The following is a 24576-nucleotide window of genomic DNA, read 5'->3' as shown; positions in this document are numbered from 1 at the left end:
CTCTGTTTGTTTGAGAATAGAGCACAACATGACTTTTTCAGCTGTCTTTGCCTTTGCAGAGTATATTTTCCCATTCCAAAGGGATTTCATAAACATCTTCATAAAAGAGTTCTAAGCCATGAACCAAACTAACCAGGGCAGTGTTTCCCAAAAGCATTGTAAGCCTAAGTAGATCGTAAAAACCATTGGCGCCAATGGTCTCTATGATCAACTTAAGCTTGCGATGCATTTGGGAAAAGCAGCCCAGCTCCAAAGTGAATCGCAACATTACAAACTTTGATTTGAAGCAGAAAAGTACTTGATCTGACAAAAAGACAAACGTGCAAGACTGTGTAAGCATTGCTAGAGTTGGGGTACTCGAGTTTGGACTTGGACTCGAGTCTGAGTCACGAGTCAAATTTTAATGGACTTGGACTTTTTTACTCGGACTTGACTCGGACTCGAGACTTTGGGACTCTGGATTTTTTTCCACGTCCAGCTGAGTCCATGATATTTGTGATGCAATTAAATAAATAAATAAATAAATAACAAAACAGAAATTAATGAACACATCTCTGTCTGCACGCAGCTGTATTAGCCCCTGAAGTCATAGACGTAGCCAGAGTTGTTTCACTGTGTTTAAGCAAACACACGCACACACACATTCGCACGTGCACAGGCACACTCATCAATCAACCAATACGCTTGAATGCTACTACAGAGACTTCTGTATAACATCGACTACCGAGGTGTCTGGCTCGGCGAAAACATAAAGACGGGTATGTATCCAATGCAATAGAAACTAAACAAGGCAGTTTCAGACAACACAGGACCTGACAACTGGTAAAATTGTGTGTGGTGTTTGTGCAGCCAAGACGTTTTCATCGTGGTTAAAAACTTAAAATCAAGAACTTAATTTAGTCAAGTCACCCAATTCATGTCTCTCACAGTTTACTAAAAACAGCATATCAAAATAAAAATATATAGAAATAGTATTTATATTGGATATTAAGTCTTTTTAGTCGTAATGTATCTACACATGTAGGCTTCTGTAGTCTCTCATGGTCCACGCATTGTTGTCAGCTTGAACTGGTCAATAATAGCTTGATGAATTAACTGTGTAACTTTTTAAATAGTCAGGGAAAAAAGCATTATTGCTAAAGCAGACAGCAACTCTAAACAGATAAACAGCACCAACTTATTATTGATTGACTATTTTCAAAGCATTGATGAGCTGCTTAAAATACATTCTTTTACAGCATTTGTCCACCATTCACAACATTCAACCTTGCCCAATAAAATAATAGGATATTTTGGGCAGTGAAATGTTTTGTTTATAATTTAATTATAGATTATAATATAATGTATTATTCAATGACAGAGTTTGTGTATGAATTACGCATGTTACGAGATGAATTTATTTGGTTATGATGTTTTTATTTTAAATGTTTTTTTAATTTTATATTATTTTTTTTTTATTGTAAACCACTGGGTAATTTATGCACATCTTTTTTTAGCCTATATCTCTGACACTTTTGAAGGACAATTCTGTTAAATTTATGATTATTATTCTCCATGTTTTTGCAGTTAAAGAAGAGCTCAATGACATTTTCTTTGGTTGGTATTTAAAGATTTCAGATTGATTGCAGACCAACGTGGCTGCCGCTCAAGCAAATATCAATTATTGTTATTTTTTTTATCTTCTGCTGCAGCAGCTGCGAGACGCACATGGATGCATCAGGGATTTAGGTACACGAGCAGCAGCTCTATTAAACTCTATTAAACACTATTAAAAAATAAATAAATATGTAGATAACATGGACTGATGGCTTCAGCAGAAACTTATACCATCACTTTGCAACCTCAGAGCTCATGATTGGTCTCTCTCGCTCAAGGTTGCTACGTTATCATGAAAAATAAATTAATCTATGGAGAAAATAGATGGGATTTTTAATTCAAGGACCAGACTTTTGTGCTCTATTCTGACTGGTTTGACATGACAACTTTGTTGACAATCATCAAAAAAAAAAAAATAAAATAAAAAAAAAAAAAAAAAAAAAAAAATTTGTACCTCAGAGAAACAAAACTATACAGATAAACTAATTTTAAACCATAGACCACCAATAATAAGTCATGTTGGTTCAGAATTTGTCAGGTATGACACAATTACAGAACAGACCACAATATGTCTAAATAAGACTAAATTTACTTAATTTGATTTTGCTAGAATGTTAATGCTCTGGATTCCATGTGTAATAACTCAAATTCTAAATCACATTAATGTTGCTGTGTATTTGTAACATGGGCATATTGTGCTATAATACGTGATTGTTTACACCCTCAAAATAAGGGTCTGTTTAAAGGAATAGTTCACCCCATAATGAAAATTCTCTCATCATTTACTCACCCTTATGTCATCCCAGATGTGTATGACTTTCTTTTATCTGCTGAACTCAAATGAAGATTTTTAGAAGAATTTCTCAGCTCTTTTGGTCCATATAATGGAAGTGAAAGGGTGTCAAAAAATTTGAAGCTCCAATAATCACATAAGGCAGCATAAATGTACTCCATATGACTCCTGTGGTTAAATCCGTATCTTCAGAAGCTATATGATAGGTGTGGGTGAGAAACAGATCAGTATTAAAGTCCTTTTTTTTCTTTCTTTTTTTTTATATATATATATTTTTTTTACTATAATTCCCCTGCCTGCTTAGTCAATCTCCACTTTAACTTTCACAATCTTTTTCTTGTGTTTCTGGTGATTCAAATTCATGCATATCACCCCCTACTGGGCAGGGAGAAGAATTTCTAGCATAAAGTCACCCACATCTATCATCAACTTCTGAAGATATGGATTAAAACACTGGAGTATTATGGATTACTTTTATGATGCCTGTAACATTCAAGGAAGGGAGGGAAAGGAGGACACAGAAAACTTCAAATGTATAACTTTAATAAACAACTCAAAGAGGCTTTTCAGCAGAACACTCTTTAGCTTAAACTCAAGATATTCTTTTTCAGACGGGTAGCTCTCTCTCCCTCGTCTCTGGCGTGGTCCCTTTTTATCGCTCTCCCCAGTGCTTACTGCAATCAGAAACAGGTGTTAGACATTATAGCGCTCAGGTGTGTGCACACTTACCGCTTTCTCTCTGTCCAGACGAACACTCGACCACACCCCCGCCGCCACAATGCCTTTATGTGCTTTTTGGAGCATCAAAATTTTGGCACCTATTCACTTGTATTTTATGGCCCTACAGAGCTGAAATATTCTTCTAAAAATCACAATTTGTGTTCTGCTGATTAAAGAAAGTTATACACATCTGGGATGGCATGAGGGTGAGAAAATGATGAGAGAATTTTCATTTTTGGGTGAACTGTCACTTTAAAGTACACGGGCCGTCACTGGTGTGCACCTTCAAAGGGACCTATTCTCTAATGTATTTTCTGATCCATTAAGAAATATAATTTAGGGGACCTATTAAAAGTACTTTTATATGTTTTGTTACTCTGGGGGAAAAAAAAAAATTCCCTTTTGTCTCCTTAAGGATGCAAATACGCACCCAAAACAAGGACACCACCCCAGTGATGGCCTTGTACATTAAACAGTACTTTTTTTTCTAACAGTGTATAAAGCAGATAGCTATTCTGTAATTTTCAGTTCAATTACTATTTACCGTATGTTCTGTGATACAGTGCAGACATTTGAACAACACAGTTATTGATTTAATTTAAATTGTATTTATGGTGGTTCAGAAACCACTTATCCAGTATTAACTTTTTGAAGAGCAACCATATAAAGTTCAACATGACCTGCATGACTCTTTGCATGACCCCATAGAGTTAAGTGCTTAGTTTACTTTAAAAAGTATTTTCAACATGAGCGTCAGCTTGTTTACATGCACAACAATATGCTATATATAAACATAAAAAAATTATCAAAAAAATAATCTTTTTTTTTTACGAGATTTGAAATCACTAGGTTTTTTGCAGGTTCGATGTATAAACATACACAGGCATGTGTGCACAACACTTGGATAAGTCGGAAGAACATTGGATAAGGTGTTTACATGCGGAGCAAAATCAAATTAATGGGCAAAAATCTGTGCGCATGTGGTGATCGGTTTTTGCTTAAGAGTTTACATGACCTTACATGTTGTCGCCTTATAAAGCACAACTGGTGTAAGATTTTGCATGTAAACGCAACCATTGATTAAAAAAAACATAAAACAGATGCACTCCCTTCTAAACACTGGAAATCTACTCCTATCAGCAGGGGCGGGTTTACGATTTCTGAGGCCCCAAGCAACCGACCAACCCGGGCCCCATTTTGAAAGTTTTTGCTTAAAAAATTAAATAAAATTGATTTGTAGCCAAGTACATTCAAAATGTTTAATGAAATACAAATCTAGTTCAATATAATGAATGCATGTTTTCCAGTTTTTCCACAGGTAAAAAAGCAATATTTACCTACAAATATTTTTACAAAACATTTTTTTTTAACAGGGTGTGCAAAAAACTTCACCCAGTAACATTTTGGAATTTAGTTGGTATTTATTAATATTATAACCCATCAATTAAAGTATTTATTGTTGTCCAGTTTGTCATTATAACATGATACAGTATTATTATTATTACTTTGAGGATTTATACATTAGTATTATATTCCTGTCTTATTTACTTTACTTTCACCTGGATCTTATATTCAGACACTGCAGTGTATTGTTCACCATGTTGTAAAAGGCTGTATTTTTTGTAAGCATCGTAGGCGACATTTATAACTGTAACAATAAACACACAAGCACGGTGGCCCCTCAGTACACTAGAGCAGAAGGGGGGAAACTTATCAAGTGCTGAAACTTTGCTTGGTGCAGAACAATCTAGAATAATGTTAAACACGGTCACCTCTTTGCAACCTGAACGTTAAATCTTTGTGACACCTAAAAACAGTCTAGACGCATGCTGCGCAATGAATGAAACAGAACGCAGGTGTCTCGACATGCGTTTTTGCTAAAAATGTGCCGGTCACTGCGTGAGATACTGAAGAAACAGTGAGACATGTTGCAGCAGTCAAGGATGCTCGTCCAGCGCATTTACATAGGAAAACAATGAAAAAACAGAGCACACACACAAAAACATGTTTAGTGAGAACGGCCCCTAACTCATCTTTTCACATGTATCTGAGCATGTGAGTGAAACAAGTTTGGAAGGCCTATATATTTTTTCATAAATTACAAACTCCAAGTCCTACTGACCTGAACCCGGCAGCTTCTAACGTGAACCGCTCTGAGAGTACTGACAAAGGCATGATCACGTGTGTACCCAGAACAACATGTCACTTCAAACAGTTCTTGCTGAGACTCCTACCATGGTGGGGGCCCTCTCGACATCCGGGGCCCCACGCAATTGCGTGGTTTGCGTGGTGGTTAAAACCGCTACTGCCTATCAGTTACACAAATTGAAGGGCATCTTCACTCTAACATATAACTGAATTTCACAGTTCTGACACAGCACAGGTGCTGTTTTGTGCGGCTCTGATTAAGGGGTGATCACAGTTCAGTAAATAAACAAGGGCTCTGTTTTTGTTCACATAACACCAAACTGTTCCTGTCAGATAGCTAGAGACCATTTAATGAGGTTTCAGTGATAAAAAAAATGCAGATATTGTTACAAATCAGATTGCTGCGATTGTTCTTAGGTCAACGATGATGAATTTTTTCAGGCAGGTGTTGGTGTGAGCTGGCAGGTGAAAGTGCGCATATGTTCACAAAGATCATCTCAGATATACACCTACGCAGACACATTGCGACGTGTCGTTTTACGCAAGCCAGCACACGTGCTCACGCACAGACAGTTCTGGCTTAGGTACATGTCTCTTCACTATAAAAATGTGGATATCTCATTTTTCATCAGATATGGTGAGATAATACAATGAAGGCTGTGAGTGCGGCAGTCTGTCTCAGAGGTGTTTAAAAGCTTATCCTTCTTAATATAATTTACATGGCCCTTCTGCAGTCAGGGCAATAAGTGTAATTCCGTTAAATTGTGATATTGTCTTTCCTATCATTCCTCAGTCTCTCACTCTTTATATATAGACTCTGGTTAATCCCATCCTTTTTAATCAAGTCACTTTGATGTATTCATCTTGCCATTTTATTTAATTTGCTATTCCCCTGTAAGGGAGGATAGAGGTGGACAATGATAGAATCATTGTGCGGATGAGACATGCAAAGGATCCCAGGATTTATATCTCTGTGGTAACGTTCACCATGGTAACTTGCCCTGTTTGTGAGCTTAGCACTCAGCGGATTCTATGAAACCACGGTAACACATTAGAGAATAAAGGAGATAGGCATTGTTGCTAATGAGTGAATGTTGATGCCTCAGAGTCCATTGAAGCCTTGCACTGAGAGTGTTTAAAGGAAAAATCGTTGCACAGATTTAAAGATTTTAGGTGCGCCTTTTCAAAATCAATTCCTTTGACAACTCATTACAAGTTGGTGTGTACTCTGAATATGTATATATATGAATATATATACTGTATATATATGAATATATATACTGTATATATATATATATATATATATATATATATATATATATATATATATATTCATGGGAACAGAGCAAATTGTCTATTAATTCATTATTTTTTATTAAAGTAAAGATTGTTATTAGAGGATGTACATCAAGATTTCTTGAGCTCTTAGTGCCAGAGGATGTATTGACCATATTAAGGTCCTAATTAAATGCACTCCTTATCTTTTTCTTCAGGAAGTACACATATGCTTTATCAGCAGTCACCTTATCTATGTGATGGACTTCTATTTACTTTTACTTTAAACTAAAATTACAGAACATTTGCTCTGAGTCAATATTGGTTTTGTATTGCATGTGTTTTCGCTCATCACACAAGGACAGAACAATGTCTTCAAACATGCCAAATGTCCCTAGGGAAGCATACAACGAAATTGCAGGTTTTATAGTGGAGCCCAATATGCTAACAATATGTCAACAACAACCTCTTGTAAGCTCCGCAAGCTGCTAACAAGGCCAGCTTGGCTGAAATTAACAGGTGGCTGCTAATTCAAAGTGTCAGACTGTTTCTTAAAACTGTTGACACTAACTGAGTTGTGATTTTTTGTTTTCTATTACCAAAGGGCTCTCTAGCATGTCACAATAAACTGTGTAGGCAACCATTTTTGTTTTATTCTGCCAGTGGCCTGTGCTAATCAGGATGGGCAGTTCAAGTGAAATCTCTGACATATGTTTACCATGTCAACAAGAACCATTTTGGGTCTTAAAAATGTGGACACCCTGAAGTGTCCTCATAAAGTTCTTTTGAGTTTAGTGACAGCTCCCTACTCTGGTGTTTTAGAGCATGTTCACCAAGCTTTAGCGGCGCAGCCAAGCGTCTTCGCATCCCTACAAGTGCTATTCACAGCGGCGCAGCACTACTGCAGTGCCTGAACTAAAGTGACATGCTTAACCTGGGGTGGCAGGGAGTGAAAGGTTTGAGGGAAATCGTTTTAACCGCCACTGCACAGCTTGCGATGTGCAGAATATGCAGAAGAGTGAAAAATGTCCTGGGGCTGGATGAGATGGATCTCGGTTCAGTTAGGAACATTAATGGCATGGAAACACTTTTACTCTTTCACATGGCTGCTGCTCGGGTGATAATGCCAGTATCGAGCAAGACAAGCTGATGTAAGATCACTCAGAGGGATGCTTGTCATATTTGAGCTGTGTTTTCAGCATTTTCTTTCTTTTGTTTTGCACTTTTATTTCGTAGAAATATACTTCCCTCTGTGGTTGGCTGGTTGGAAGTATGTTAGCCAATTAAACAAGCCAAAGCTCCACTTTTAAGCTTCTGGTGCATTAATTAGGAAGGTCTGAAAATCAAACAAACTAAGGCCACATTTACAAAGTCAACAAATAATTTTTTTTCCCCTCAGATATCTGGAGCAGATCGAATCTTTTTGCATGCATGTAAACAGCAAAACCACCAAAGTCTAAACACTCACATTATTTGGCAATGTCTTTCATTTATATTTGTGCATGTCTTGACGTTTTTGCGAAAAAAAACAAAAACAAAAAAAAAAAAAACAATCACGCACGCATTTTACAATGAGGAGACTTTTTCTTTAAGCAAACAAAAGATATCAGTGTAAGTACAGTGCATCCGGAAAGTATTCACAGCACTTCACTTTTCCACATTTTGTTTTGTTACAGCCTTATTCCAAAATTGATTAAATTCATTATTTTCCTCAAAATTCTACAAACAATACCCCATAATGACAACGTGAAAGAAGTTTGTTTGAAATCTTTGCAAATTTATAACAAATAAAAAACGAAGAAAAAAAAAAATCACATGTACATAAGTATTCACAGCCTTTGCCATGACACTCAAAATTGAGCTCAGGTGCATCCTGTTTCCACTGATCATCCTTGAGATGTTTCTACAACTTGATTGGAGTCCACCTGTGGTAAATTCAGTTGATTGGACATGATTTGGAAAGGCACACACCTGTCTATATAAGGTCCCACAGTTAACAGTGCATGTCAGAGCACAAACCAAGCCATGAAGTCCAAGGAATTGTCTGTAGACCTCCGAGACAGGATTGTATCGAGGCACAGATCTGGGGAAGGGTACAGAAAAATTTCTGCAGCATTGAAGGTCCCAATGAGCACAGTGGCCTCCATCATCCGTAAATGGAAAAAGTTTGGAACCACCAGGACTCTTCCTAGAGCTGGCCGCCCAGCCAAACTGTGCGATCGGGGGAGAAGGGCCTTAATCAGGGAGGTGGCCAAGAACCCGATGGTCACTCTGACAGAGCTCCAGCATTTCTCTGTGGAGAGAGGAGAACCTTCCAAAGAACAACCATCTCTGCAGCACTCCACCAGTCAGGCCTTTATGGTAGAGTGGCCAGATGGAAGCCACTCCTCAGTAAAAGGCACATGACAGCCCACCTGGAGTTTGCCAAAAGGCACCTGAAGGACTCTCAGACTATGAGAATGTCATGGTTACTGGTGTAACCTCCGTTCCCTGATGGAGGGAACGAGACGTTGTGTCGATATAGTGACACTAGGGGTCACTCTTGGGGGCCCAAGACACCTCTGGTCTTTGATAAAAGGCCAATGAAAATTGGCGAGTGGTATTTGCATGCCACTTCCCCAGACATATGGGTATAAAAGGAGCTGGTATGCAACCACTCATTCAGGTTTTATGCTGAGGAGCCAATATAAGGTCCAGCCATTTCAGCGGGTAGTTCAGCGTTGTGGCAGGAGGGACACAACGTCTCGTTCCCTCTATCAGGGAATGGAGGTTACACCAGTAACCATGACGTTCCCTATCTGTCACTCACTCGACGTTGTGTCGATGTAGTGACACTAGGGTATCCCTATACGAAATGCCACAACTGGCTGAACTGTGTTACGTGAACTGGCTGTGTGTGGTGGGCAGACTGCTGTGTGCCTCATAGCCAGCACACCAGGGTGACACGTAACCTCCCCCAACATATTTATGAGTGTCGAACGGCCCTTTTTGGGAACAAGTCGACTACCCAAAGATAGAGACAGGCTTAACCCAGTCGTGGCCTCTTTTCCCCTTCTCTTTTTCCACTCCCTAAAAAAGAAGGGGGATTAACCGACTGGGCCGCCAGGTCTAGTCGGGGGGTGTCCCTCCCAAGGGGAAGACACCGCAGAGACCACACCTCGCCCAAAGAGATGGGGGGATATTTAAGTGGAAGAATACTGCACATGGTCTTTCCAACCATGTGGAGAGCCTTCAAGGTAGATCCTGCACAATGGGGGAGGAGTTACTACAAACATGGAGACTGGAGCAGAGGGGCTCTGCCCAAGGAAGACGCAGTTTGCCAGCAGGGAAATGAACTAGTGGAAGATATATATCGCATGGGGTTAGCCTTACAGGGAACCACCACATGCGGAGCACCTACCCCAGAACAGGGCTCTTAGTTAGTGCATGTACTGGGCCGGCAGTGAGTCTTTCCGAACACTCGACTGTCACAGGGCTCGGAGGAAGTCAACCAGGGAACAAAGTTTGTGAACACTACTGGGAATTAATGGTGCATGTCTTCAGCTCCAAGGGAGGTGGAAGGCACTATGTGCAAGCGATACACCTGGCCGGCTATCCTGGGTTTATCCGCTTGTGTTGCGTGCCACTACCTGGGATGAAACTGGTTCCATCTGGATGTTGTAGAACCTTGCAAAGGTGTTGGGTGTTGGGTGTTGCCCAGCAAATGTCTGTTAGAGAGGCACCTCTGGCCAGGGCCCAGGAAGCCACTACACCTTGGGTAGAATGAGCTCGTAGCCCTACCGGGACGGTATGTTCTGGGCGAGATATGCCATAGTTATGGCGTCAACGAGCCAGTGGCGATCCTCTGCTTGGAGACAGCGCTTCCTTTCCGCTGTGCACCAAAGCAGACAAAGAGCTGCTCAGAGATTCTAAAGCTCTGTGTGCCATCCAAATAGATGTGTAAAGCGCGCACCGGACACAGCAACGACAGGGCTGGGTCTGTCTCCTCCTGGGGCAGCGCTTGCAGGTTCACCACCTGGTCCCTAAAAGGGGTGGTGGGAACCTTGGGCACATAGCCTGGTCGGGGTCTCAGGATCACGTGAGAGTAACCCGGACCGAACTCCAGGCACGTTTCGCTGACAGAGAACGCTTGCAGGTCGCCTACTCTCAGGAGGGCAGTCTTAAAGGAGAGTGCCTTAAGCTCGGCTGACTGCAAAGGCTCAAAGGGGGCTCTCTGTAGACCCTGAAGAACTACGGAGAGATCCCATGAGGGAACGAGGCACGGTCTGGAGGGATTCAGCCTCCTGGCACCACTTAGGAACCTGATGATCAGGTCGTGTTTCCCTAAGGACTTACCATCGACTGTGTCGTGGTGTGCTGCTATGGAGGCAACATACACCTTCAAGGTGGAAGGGGACAGCCTCCCTTCCAACCTCTCCTGCAGGAAGGAAAGCACTGATCTGACTGCACATCTCTGGGGGTCTTCGCATTGGGAAGAACACCACTTAGCGAATAGATGCCACTTAAAGGCATACAGGCGCCTCGTAGAAGGGGCCCTAGCCTGAGTGATCATGTCTACCACCATGGGTGGCAGACCGCTTAGGTCTTCCACGTCCCGTCCAGGGACAAGACATGGAGATTCCAGAGGTCTGGGCGCGGGTGCCAGAGAGTGCCCACTCCCCGAGAAAGAAGGTCCTTCCTCAGGGGAATTCACCAGGGGGGAGCTGTCGCGAGGAGTTTGAGGTCCGAGAACCACGTCTGGGTGGGCCAGTAGGGTGCTAACAGGACGACCTGCTCCTCGACCTCCCTGACCTTGCACAGGGTCTGTGCAAGTAGGCTCACTGGGGGAAATGCATATTTGCGTTGGCCAGGGGGCCAGCTGTGTGCCAGTGCGTCTATGCCGAGGGGAGCCTCGGTGAGGGCGTACCAGAGCGGGCAATGGGAGGATTCTTGGGAGGTGAACAGGTCCACCTGTGCCTGTCCAAATCGACTCCAAATCAGCTGGACCACCTGAGGGTGGAGTCTCCACTCTCCCCTGAGGAAAACCTGCCGTGACAGCGTGTCCGCTGTAGTGTTGAGGTTGCCCAGGATATGAGTGGCTCGCAGCAACTTGAAGTGTTGCTGACTCCGGAGGAGAGCTTATGGCTCCTTGTGACCACCCCCGGAACAGCCTGGGATGGGGGAGGAAGAGGCCTGTCCTCATAACCCGTGGAGGCTGCCACATCGGGGGCGGCTGTGTGCCACAGCTGGGCACTCAGGGGCAGAAAGGGCACCGCTGGAGTGCCAATCCTGCAAGAAAAAGCCCGGGGACGGTAGTTGTGGTGACGACTGTACGCACCAGGTATGTGACCCAGGGAGGAAGGAAGCCGCTCTTTTGCTGAACTGTTGGGTACCGCAGCCACTTGGGCGTGCGGCAAAATCACACAAAAAGGTAACAAAAGATTTTCCACCCGGCCCTCCACCGGGGGATGGAGTGGTCTTCCTACCAGCTCCACGTGGGTGAGTTCCCTCGTCCCTGGGTTGCCCGTCTCAGGGGCACTTTGAGGACCTCTGTGGGTTCTTCGGCACCGGCTGTGAGACAGGTGGTGTCGGCTTCCTGCGGTGGGCTCCACGTCGGGGCCGGGCCGAAGATGCGGGCAGTCACCGCAGGGGGACGACCTTGGCAATGAGCAGACGGGGTGCGGGATCTTGAGCCGCGCCGGGGCAGGATGTGCCGGATTGGCTCTATCTTCTGCTTCACCGTTGAGAACTGCTGGGCAAAGTCCTCAACGGTGTTGCCGAATAGGCCCGCCTGGGAAATGGGGGCAGCAAGGAACCATGTCTTGTCGGCCTCGCCCATCTCGACCAGGTTGAGCCAAAGGTGACGCTCATGGACCACTAGTGCGGCCATCGTCCGCCCGAGAGACCGCGCCACGATCTTCGTCGCCCGGAGGGCGAGGTCGGTCGCCGAGCACAGTTCCTGCCTCAAATCTGGGGCAGAACTACCCTCGTGCAGTTCTTTCAGCACCTTGGCTTGGTGGACCTGCAGGAGAGCCATGGCGTGCAGGGCAGAGGCGGCTTGACCAGCAGCACTGTTGGCTTTAGCCGTCAGGGACGACGTGAGCCTACAAGGCTTGGACGGGAGCTTATGGCATCCATGCCAGGTGGCGGCGCTCTGCGGGCATAGGTGCACTGCAAGCGCCTTATCCACTGGGGGAATCGCCGTATAGCCCTTGGTCGCCCCGCCATCGAGGGTAGTGAGAGCGGGGGAACTGCGGAGTCGGGGCCGGGCAGTGAAAGGTGCCTTCCATGACTTCGTCAGCTCCTCATGCACTTCCGGGAAGAATGGCAGCTTTGAGCGGCATCTTTGAAAAGACACGTCTTTAAAAAGACGTTCCGTGTGTGAGCTCTTTTAGAGAAATATACTCTTTTAGAGGGGAAAAATGTTCTTTCAGAAAATATACTCTCTAGTTTTTCTGCCGAAGTGCCTAGGGGCGTTCTCTGCAGTACACCAGTGCAGAGGAGGGAGAACGAACAGAAATATTCAGCTCAATGAGCATGACCGTTCGGCTCCGAAGAGAAAATCTGAATGAGTGGTTGCATACCAGCTCCTTTTATACCCTTATGTCGGGGGGAGTGGCATGCAAATACCACCCGCCAAGTTTCATTGGCCTTTTATCAAAGACCAGAGGTGTCTCGGGCTCCCAAGTGTGACCCCTAGTGTCACTACATCGACACAATATCGAGTGAGTGACAGATAGGGAAACAAACATTGAACTCTTTGGCCTGAATGGCAAGCGTCATGTCTGGAGGAAACCAGGCACCGCTCATCACCTGGCCAATACCATCCCTACAGTGAAGCATGGTGGTGGCAGCATCATGCTGTGGGGATGTTTTTCAGTGGCAGGATCTGGGAGACTAGTCAGGATCGAGGGAAAGATGAATGCAGCAATGTACAGAGACATCCTTGATGAAAACCTGCTCCAGAGCACTCTGGACCTCAGACTGGGGCGAAGGTTCATCTTCCAACAGGACAACGACCCTAAGCACACAGCCAAGATAACAAAGGAGTGGCTACAGGACAACTCTGTGAATGTCCTTGAGTGGCCCAGCCAGAGCCCAGACTTGAACCCGATTGAACATCTCTGGAGAGATCTGAAAATGGCTGTGCACCGATGCTCTCCATCCAACCTGATGGAGCTTGAGAGGTCCTGCAAAGAAGAATGGGAGAAACTGCCCAAAAATAGGTGTGCCAAGCTTGTAGCATCATACTCAAAAAGACTTGAAGCTGTAATTGGTGCCAAAGGTGCTTCAACAAAGTATTGAGCAAAGGCTGTGAATACTTATGTACATGTGTTTTTTTTTTTTTTTTTTTAAATTTGCTAAGATTTCAAACAAACTTCTTTCACATTGTCATTATGGGGTATTGTTTGTAGAATTTTGAGGAAAATAATGAATTTAATCCATTTTGGAATAAGGCTGTAACATAACAAAATGTGGAAAAAGTGAAGCGCTGTGAATACTTTCCAGATGCACTGTATGCAAACGGGTGAAAGCACTGGATGTCATTGACTCATATTCATTTGTGCTATACTGTCAAGGCTGATTTTGTGTGCAAATGTTTTACATAATGTGAAGGACATGAATGTTAATTTTTGTTTAATCAAATTACTGTGCTGAATTAGTGAAATGTAAAATAATGCAATGTAATAACTGGCAAGGGCTAGCACTGCCAGTATTTCCATCAGAGAATAAAAAAACAATCATGTTACACATTCACTGGAAAATTCTTTCTAGATGTAGTCTTTTTGAGGATTCATTTTTTTTAATTTTTTTAATTTTTTTCTGAAAACAGGCTTATCCAGACTAATCCCCTTAAACGGTGATGTAAATGTGGTTAATGTTATCATCATATAGGCTATATCTAGTAGGAAATCATCATTTGCCACTCAGGTAACGTTAATTAATGCACAAAATTCCTACCTGTGAATTATGGAGCAAGTCGTCTTATCTTTTGATAAATGTATTGAATTCTTGTGATGTTTTTCTGATATTTTTGAGAACAAGGACAAATAAAATAAAAAAAAGACATATTTGTTGGCATTCATGTTAAACGCAGAATTATGACTAAAAAGAGTTATCAGTGCTAGACAGTGCCGACTGTCAGCCTAGTATGTTTTAGTGGGTCATTAATGTAAAGATTTGGTTCTGTCTTAAATGAATGTTCCGGGTTCAATACAAGTTAAGCTCAAGCAACAGTATTTGTGGCATAATATTGATTACCACAAAAATGTATTTCAACTTATCCCTCTTTTTTCTGTAAAAAAAAGTGTTGGGCCTTATGTATTCAGATAGAAGACAAAGGCAGGCCTAACACAGTCGTAAAAACCTAACTCAAGCCCCCACATTCCAAGTCATAAATTATATTGATAAAAATCGCGCCAAAATCAAAGTTCAAAACAGACTACAAATCCCATGAAGCCTTGCTCACTAAAGGATCAAACTCTCAACTCCTATTGGATGAGGCACACAACAGAACGCACCTCAAACCATGACATCATCAGGAGTTGAAATACCTCTGAAATGCTTCCGGGATTTGCTTCCAGCAACTTTGTTCATCCTGTATAGATGCAGTTTCATCGCTGCTCTCAGGTGTAACCTCGTGGCACAAGGAAGTAATGTCTGACTTGAAACTGTGGCCATACAATCTCCATCTCGCTGTACGAGTCATTCAGAGCTGTACACACATACACACACGCGACCCCTCACAAACATTCTGGCACACATTTCTGGCTCATAGATAGCTTAAATGCTAAAGCCCAGCTTTGTCCCTAAGCTATCGTACAAGCAGATACACGCGGTAACTGGTAGACACCATTGACTGGTTTCTCTCCACCCCCATTCGTGGTCATATTCCCTGGCCGGAAGTCTCACGTGACATACTCTCCACAAGAGTCACGTCCGCCATTTTTTGCTCGTCCCACCTTACACACACACACACTGTCACACACCTTATGTGTTATAGGATTATTTTTATTTCTATATCTAATCATATAGTGTTTAGTTTGTAGTTGTAAGTCGGAAGTTTATTGACTACTTTGTATTAATTATTAATTGATATTACTGCATAAATAAACTTTGTTTATATTACAAAGAGAAGTGTTTTGGTTTGTTTTGCATACGCCTGTGTCATGCTGACGGGATGTCAGTGCTCGGATTCAAACCTTCATTCATTGTTTTTTTTGCCCGAAAATCGATATTCTTCGGACTGGTGCCCCGTCAATGTTAATCCTTATTAATATTCTATTGATTTTTGATAATTGATAATTATCTTTGATGATTGTTGAATTTGAATGATCAATAAGCTAGTGTTAATTTTAATTAATGTTTCATCTATGTTAACAATTAATGATTATCTTTGATAATTGTTGATTTAAAGGATTAAAAAAGCTAACATTGATTCTCATCAATGTTCTATTGATTTTAATAATTAATAATTATCTTTGATAATTATTAATTATTGCTAATAACCAAACTTGCTCCTAAACGTAGCACACTACATTTACTGGAGCCCCATATGAGGTTTTAATGAGTTAGATTCAATTAATTAATTTAAATAATTAATAACTAAAGAAATAATTGTTAATTATTTCTGATAGTAACACTGATCTAAACAACCAGTAAAGCCCTACAAAAGCAAAAATCGAGGTTACAGTGAGGCACTTACAATGGAAGTGAATGTGGACAATAAAAGTGATTGTGGACAATGTTTAGAAGGTTTAAAGGCAAAAATCTCAAGCTCATAATTTTATAAAAGCACTTACATTAATTCTTATGTTAAAACTCATGTATTATTTGAGCTGTAAAGTTGTTTAAATATTAATCTTTACAGCATTACAACATCATGGCAACGAAGTTGTAAAATTGGCTATAACTTTACATAGAAAAGGTTTGCAAATAATTTTATCACACTAAAATCATGTTTAAATGCATACTGTTTATGTTTTGTGGCTATACTTAAAGTGAATATTTTAACATTCAAAAATTGGCCCATTCACTTCCATTTTAAGTGCCTCGATGTAACCTCGATTTTTTTTTAAAGAAAAGGAGGGGCAAGTCAAAATAAATTTTTGTGGTAATCAATATTATGCCACAAATGCTGTCGATTGAGCTTAATTTGTATTAAACCCAGAACATTCCTTTAAGTGAAAGTAAATAGACTGGACAAGAAAACAATTGGATATGTGTCAAAAGACTGCATCTGTGCATTAATACTGTCTTATATGCTATTGGAATGATCCTAAATACAAGTTTCCAACTTGGAATTTGTTCATGAATGCCCACTTAAATCGTAATTACTACGGGGAACTTCAGAGATAATTTTAAAACCCAAGTAATTGAGTTGGGATGCCTGATAACCTTTCAACCTGTTGGAGAAGAGGATAGTTTCAGTAATGTATGATGAAGTAGGTAATTCTTTTTTTTTTAAACACAGCTACATTGTTAGCTGTTGCAGTTTCATATACATTAATGTATATTTGTAATTGTTGCATATTATACACTTTTTACACAGAGGAAAGAGCATGTATTGGACAGAAATTCTACTATCGTCTTCCATGCTCCCCATTCTTTCCAACCACAAAGTACTTAAACGTAACACTCATTATCTCTTCATAAGTGGAAAGTAGGATGTTGCGAGAAGAATGTAAAGGTATTAAAAGCCTTGGACTGCAAATTTAGCTAAAGATATTGAGGGATAAAGATAAAGCAGATTGCTTGCCACTACACTACAACACGCTATAATAAAAAATAGGGTGGAAATGAGGCAGGTCTGCCGATCACATCGGACAGCATTTCCCCGGCACTGCTAACAAACCTGCCGTTCAGAGGCACTGTGCTTCCTCTTGCGTGATGGAACACAAAAGCTTCGGCGCTGGATTTTGGCAGCCATCAGCATTCACATCTTTGCCTGATCAAAAAATCCCCACATTTTCCACCGCTGGTCCAGTGCCTCTGTGCGTCTATTCATCTGGCCAACTGCATAGTGTTTTCGTGTGACCTTGCTGCCAAAAATCGGACACTCTTTGGCATTTTTAAATTGTTTTGCGTAAATAAAGTCAACGCTGCCTTACTGAGCGACATTTGTGATTCTGACATTTTCCTGGGCAAAGTTAATCCTGTCAGTGGTATTCAGGATGATGGAGCTAAAATAATTTCAGATGAGAGTCTGCTCAGAGGGACAAGAAATCACTAGCATGCCATGCACACACACAAAAATCCATATATTGAACAAGGGCAAATATATGCTAACTTTAACCCTCATAGATTTAAAATTCTACTTTTATTTATTTTAATTTTTATTCTTTTTTGTAAGATAAGGAAAAGTCATGAAGTACACTAAAAAGTTTAATTTTTCTATTAAAAACTTGATTAGAATCTACTGTATAAAAGAGCTTTGAAGGGATAGTTCACCCAAAAATGAAAATTCTTTCATCATTTACCCACCCTCATGCCATCCCAGATGTGTATGACTTTCTTCTGCTGAACACAAACGAAGATTTTTAGAAGAATATTTCAGGTCTGTAGGTCCATACAATGCAAGTGAATGGGTGCCAAAATTTTGAAGCTCCAAAATGCACAAACACAGCATAAAAGTAATCCATAAGACTCCAGTGGTTAAATCCATGTGTTCAGGCACGATATGATATGTGTGTGTGAGAAACATATAAATATTTAAGTCCTTCTTTTGTTTTTGGTGATTTGCATTCTTCGTGCATATTGCCCTCTACAGGGCAGGCAGGAGAATTTATAGTAAAAACTGTATCTGTTTCTCACCCACACCTATCATATCGCTTCAGAAGATATGGATTTAACCACTGGAGTCTTATAGATTACTTTTATGCTGATTTATGTGCATTTTGTAGCTTCAAAATTTTGGCACCCATTCACTTGCATTGTATGGACCTACAGAGCTGAGATATTCTTCTTAAAATCTTCGTTTGTGTTCTGCAGAAGAAAGAAAGTAATACACATCTGGAATGGCATGAGGAGGATTATATTGGGTGAATTATCCCTTTAATGCACTATTAAAATGGCCTTAGGGTCTCTCAGACCTCAAACAGAACTTGAGTGTTAAAAAACACAAACATACACACACAGATTTTTTCCCCCACTATATGAGTAAGGACATCTTAGACTGTCATTGATTTCATAACAGGCTAGTGAGATTTTCTATTCCCTAACCCTATCCCTAAACCTAACCCTCACAGAAACCTGTGCACATCAGTAAATTTAAATAAATAAATTTAAAGCTATAACATGATTTGCCCGATGTATGGGCTTTTTTACTAGTAAGGACCACCTAAACTAGTGGGCTTTCAAAAAGTTTTTCTATATCAGTGAGGACATTTTCAAAAATTTGGCACTCACAAATATACCATTACACACACACGTGCACACACACACACACACACACACACACACACACACACACACACACACACACACACACAAACAGAAATTGGAGGGTTCCCTCGCACATGAGTGGCTGTTTGCCATATTTAGGACACTTTGTAGATCTGCTAGTGATTGATTAAGGTCCTCCCTCAGAGATGTACCAGTTTTTCTCTCCTCCACCTCCCTGGACTGAATGTGAAGGGCGGCCATCTTAAACCCGACCGAGCAACAGCTGCAGCAGAGACTAAAGTGGGAGGCTTGTCAGAAATCTCTTCTGAGCACCACAACTATGTGTCATGAACAGGCTTTTGAGAAGAGAGACTGTGGTCTTAAAGAGCTCAGGAGAGGCTAAAATCCATAACCTGCCTTTGTGCCACCTATAATTCACTGCAAAATTCTCGTGGTACAATATGAAGTGTAATATGCGCTTCATGAGTCATATATATTTGTGCACAGAGCATATTGAAAGCATGGGATGTACTGTACATCTCTACCATGGCCCACAAGATGCCCACAAGGACAGGCTTTCGAGAGAATTACATCAGAATTCAATCAATGCCAATTCACAGTTTTCCTAAGTTTAACAAACCTGTATTCTGTGAACATGCCAATGAATAAATATGAAAATATTGGTGTTTACAAGAATCGTAAGCACATATGCATCAATGTCAGCAAAGCGTATATCTATAAGGTTGCAAAAAAGAGCAAATTGGGTGGTAGTTTTTCAAGCACAATCTTGCTCTAATGAGCTTTCCATCCATAAATTTGCTTCAGTGACACATTTTTCATTTGTAAATGTGCTACAGATTCTTCGTGCCAAAGAGCGGTTTATTTGTGTTATCATTTCACTGTTCTCATAACACTGTTATTGTCAATTTTTTTGATATTTTCTGCTTCAGACCATTGTTATAGATGTTGGATGACATCTGCTTTCTGTCTGTGGATAGTAATATCAGATACTTTTTGAATAAGTAAATATGCCTCTTCATTCTCTTTAAAAACATGAATGATAGGTGAGGAGAAATGTCTCATTTTTCAGGGCAGCATGTAATACTCCAGATGTGTCATGAGGAGTTATCAAAATGCAAAGAGCAAAAAGCAACTCCTTTACATACAAAGAAAAAGCATGGGAATCAGTTTAGTTATGTCACAATTTTGCATGGTTTATTATAAAAATAAATAATGTATATTATAAATGTTATAAATGTATTTTATAAAATTCTAAAATACAGTGCATCCATAAAGTATTCAGACCCCTTCATGTTTTTCACATTTTGTTATGTTGCAGCCTTATACTAAAATGCTTTAAATTATTTAAAAAAATGTCACATCAATCTGCACTCCATACCCCATAATGACACAGCAAAATGCAGATTTTTGATAACTTTGCAAATGTATTAAAAAGAAAAAAGCGATTACAGCCTCAAGTCTTTTTGGGTATGATGCGATAAGCTTTGCACACCTGGATTTGGGGATTCTCTGCAGATCCTCTCAAGCTCTGTCAGGTTGGATGGTGACCATTGGTGGGCAGCCAATTTCAAGTCTCTCCAGAGATGATCGATTGGGTTCAGTCCGGGCTCTGGCTGGGCCACTCAAGGACATTCACAGAGTTGTCCCTAAACCACTCTTGTGTTGTCTTGGCTGTGTGCTTAGGGTCATTGTCCTGTTGGAAGGTGAACATTTGGCCCAGTCTGAGGTCCTAAGCACTTTGGACCAGGTTTTCATTAAGGATATCGCTGTATTTTGCTGCATTCAGCTTTCCTTCAACCCTGACCAGTCCCCCAGTCCCTGCCGCTGAAAAACACCCCCACAGCATGATGCTACCACGACCATGCTTCACCGTTGGGATGGTATTGCGCAGGTGATGAGTGGTGCCTGATTTCCTCCAGACATGATGCTTGGAATTAAGGCCAAACTGTTCAATCTTTGTTTCTTTAGACCAGAGAATCTTGTTTCTCACAGTCTGAGAGTCCTTTAGGTGCTTTTTTTGTCTTGAACTGAGGGAAGGCTTCTGTCTGGCCACTCTGCCATAAAGCCAAGATCGGTGGAGTGTTGCAGTGGTGGTTGTCCTTCTGCAAGTTTCACCCATCTCCACACATGATCTCTGGAGCTCAACCAGAGTGACCATCAGGTTTTTGGTTACCTCTCTTACCAAGGTCTTTCTCCCCCGATTGTTCAATTTGGCCAGGCAGCCAGCTCTAGGAAGAGTCCTGGTTGTTCCAATCTTCCTCCATTTAAGAATTATGGAGGCCACTGTGCTCTTGGGAACATTCAATGCAGCCGAAATTTTTTGTAGCCTTCCTCAGATCTGTGCCTCGACATAATCCTGTCTCTGAGCTCTGCAGGCAGTTCCATTGACCTCATGGCTTGGTTTTTGTTCTGATATGCATTTTCAGCTGGGAGACCTTATATAGACAGATGTATGCATTTCCAAATCACGTCCAATCAATTGAATTTGCCACAAGTGGACTCCAATCAAAGTGTAGAAACATCTCAAAGATGATCCAGAGAAATGGGATGCACCTGAGCTAAATTTCAAGTGTCATAGCAAAGGGTCTGAATACTTATTTCAGTTTTTTCTTTTTCTTTTTAATAAATGTGCAAAGTTATCAAAAATGTGGTTTTTGTTTTGTCATTATGGGGAATGGAATGTAGATTGATGTGAACAAAATAAATAAATAAATAATTTAAAGCATTTTAGCATAAGGCTGCAACATAAAATGTGAAAACAATGAAGGGGTCTGAATACTTTCTGAATGCACTGTATTAGATTGGAATTAGGGTCTCCTTACACACTAAACAAAAATTTAACCACTGGATTATGACTAAACAAAAAAAAATACTAATTTTAAGTACAAAATTTACTTGAAGTCGTTACACGCTGTGTTAAAAAGAAGAATTTTACTTCAAAACGGTTTGAATTTACACAACCAGATGGAGGACCACTGTCCTCCTTGAAGTGAAAGTTTTCACTTAAGTGCAGTTAGATACTTCCCAACGTATTATTCTTTGACAATGGCTACTTTTTTTAGCATTATATTTGTAGGTTGGGCGTCATGGTGTTTCATTGTCACTATTCATTACCTCTGCATTCCTGGGCCAGATGTGACAGAGAGGTAATGCCCCAACACAGAGCAAACTCATCTCAACACCAGAGGGAACAGTTTGTCTCCACACTGCCATCACACCAACAAAAAAAGAAAAACAAAGCAAAAATAGGATTTGTTTGTGTGGTAGGATAGCATTGAAATGCACTGGAACGCTGACATGCTAATCCTTATTAAAAACCTAATTAATTATGTTATCCCAAATTCTAGGTCTAGGTCTTGATCACAGGTAATATAATTAATTCTACATGCGAGGGCTTACCGTCAATTGACTATATTTCATTTAAGGATTTATTGGTAATGCAAAAAGGTGGAGAATTTAATTTAATATCTGCTGTGAATGGTTTAACATCCGTAGGCTCTCGCCAGGTCTTTCTCAACAGCTGAGTTGCCCTTGCTGAAAAAAATAACATCTTAAACCAGTCTAAGCCAGATATAAGCTGGTCTTCCAGCCTGGCTAAGCTGGTCTTTAGCTGGTCTTCCTGGTTTCTCAGTCTGACCACCTGACAACTGCCCCAAACCCTTCTAAATCCAGCAAACCCATTCTAGACCAGCAAAGACTAGCCTACCAGATAAGGCTGGATTAAGCTGTTTTCAGCAGGGCCAGCACTGAAACATCTCTAAACTCATCTGTTCTGTCACTGTCTGGTCTCAGATTGTAAAACAAAAAAACAAACAAACAAAAAAAAAAACAACTGATTAGAGCATCTGGCCACTGGCAATCAGACAGACAGGCAACATTGCGTTTCATTAAAACATAATTAAACCATTCTTTAAAGTTCAAGTGAAAACATTATGTTAATTTGCCCCAAGTCCTATGGCCGGCACTTTTAATTCAAAGCATGCCACTGCTCTATTAAACCAAATCGAGTTCCAGCAATGTATTGGTTCAGTGCATTTTAAATGAGCTTCTTTGAAGTAGCTCTCAATAACTTTCCCTTTTATTTTAACTTTAACTATTTTCCAGCTCAGTAGTAACTGTGTGAGGCGAGCTGACAAGTGACAGTAATATATACAGTGGGCCATTTATTTGGACACTTTTAGACACCAAGACAGACCAGGAAAAAAAAAAAGGATGAACTTAATATCCAATATCCTTCAATGACAATTCCTTGGCAAAGCTTGAATCGTTTATGACTGGTTCACAAGCAATCCACACTGATATCAGTTGACAAAACATGCAGTCCATGCTGAAATACGCTAAGACACATCCAAATGACACATACATAGTCCAAAGCACAATGAAGATGCACACACATCCAGTTTCCAGTATGATCCTGCACTGAGGTGCACATCGCCGGAACCACATAAAAATAGTCAAAGACATCCATCTAGTGCATGTTTACATACACCAACAATTAAAAATAGCACAGATAGGAGAAAGAACAGTTTGTTGAACAGTTTAAGCACAAAACAACAAGAGGCACAGCAGCTGATGAAACCGCGCCTTCTCTTCAGAGTTGAAACTTGACACCACGTCTTTTAAAAGCAGTCTGAGATACATGACAACAGTCAAAGACATCTGTGTAGTGCTTATATACACAAATAATTCAAAATAGTCCAGATGCATCCCCTTTGGTGTTAGTGAATAGTGAGGCCACAGTTGGCATTGGGGATTAAGTTTTGAGTTCTGAAATTTACAGTATGTTTTTTTAAGTAGAAAGATCTCTTATATGTCAAAATATCAAGAGAAATTTTATTCCTCATGACATGACCCCTTTAACTATGGACATATTCTACTTTATTTTGAGCAGTATATTTTTTGTTTTATTATCCAAAAAACCTAACAAACTTCTTTTTTTAATGTGCTTGAAAAGTGTGCTTGTGCTGTCTTCCTTTAAAATAAATGCCATATCCTTTGAAATGTGATTATATAATGCCAAGACATAAGGTACATTTTTAAGTGTGGCCTCAGTGTCCAAATACTTTTTGGGGCAAAACAAAACATAAAGTAATAAATAGATTATATATTAGACAGGGATTTAGATAGGAGACTAGGGCCTCCTTACATCTTATTCTGACTTCTCACACATATTAAAGAAACTACTAAGATTTTTATAAAGTGCAAAAGGTGCATGCAGACCCTTACATTGTATGTATTAAGAACACCATAATTCTGGGCTTATGTGTCACAAACATAGGAAAAATCTCCCTCTACCACCATCTCCAGATTGCAGGATTACAGGCTGGGGGCGATGCTGTTCTGCCTAATAAATTTGTTTGATCCCAAACTGCTTAAGTATGCATTTCCAATCAGGTCACTCCATTCAGAGCTTGCTTATAAACCAGCTAAGTGCATACGATAGAATCCTAATCACTGGCGTCCTTCTGAAAATGAGAAGCAGTCTGTGAAAATCAAATCTGATTGCACTCAGCAAACAAATACATATCATGAGCACGAAACATAATCAAGATTAGCCAGAATATGTGACACGCTTCTGTGAACATGTTTGTGCGTGTGATTTGAGCATTAAATCACTGTGCCAATGGAATTTAAAGTGATAGGTAGGTGACCTCCTTCTA

At 40.7% G+C, this 24576-nt stretch overlaps 1 protein-coding gene across 2 annotated transcripts in view; it reads right to left on the bottom strand.

The window, feature by feature from the left end:
- Positions 1-24576, bottom strand: part of LOC127427474 (pro-neuregulin-3, membrane-bound isoform-like) — a 314565-nt gene that overhangs the window by 52997 nt on the left and 236992 nt on the right. The gene's annotated exons all lie outside the window — the stretch shown is intronic.

Source organism: Myxocyprinus asiaticus, chromosome 36 (assembly GCF_019703515.2).
Source record: "Myxocyprinus asiaticus isolate MX2 ecotype Aquarium Trade chromosome 36, UBuf_Myxa_2, whole genome shotgun sequence".
NCBI classification, from domain to species: Eukaryota; Metazoa; Chordata; class Actinopteri; order Cypriniformes; family Catostomidae; genus Myxocyprinus; species Myxocyprinus asiaticus.
Note: the sequence above shows the minus strand (reverse complement) of the source record. Positions and strands in the feature narration are given on the sequence as shown.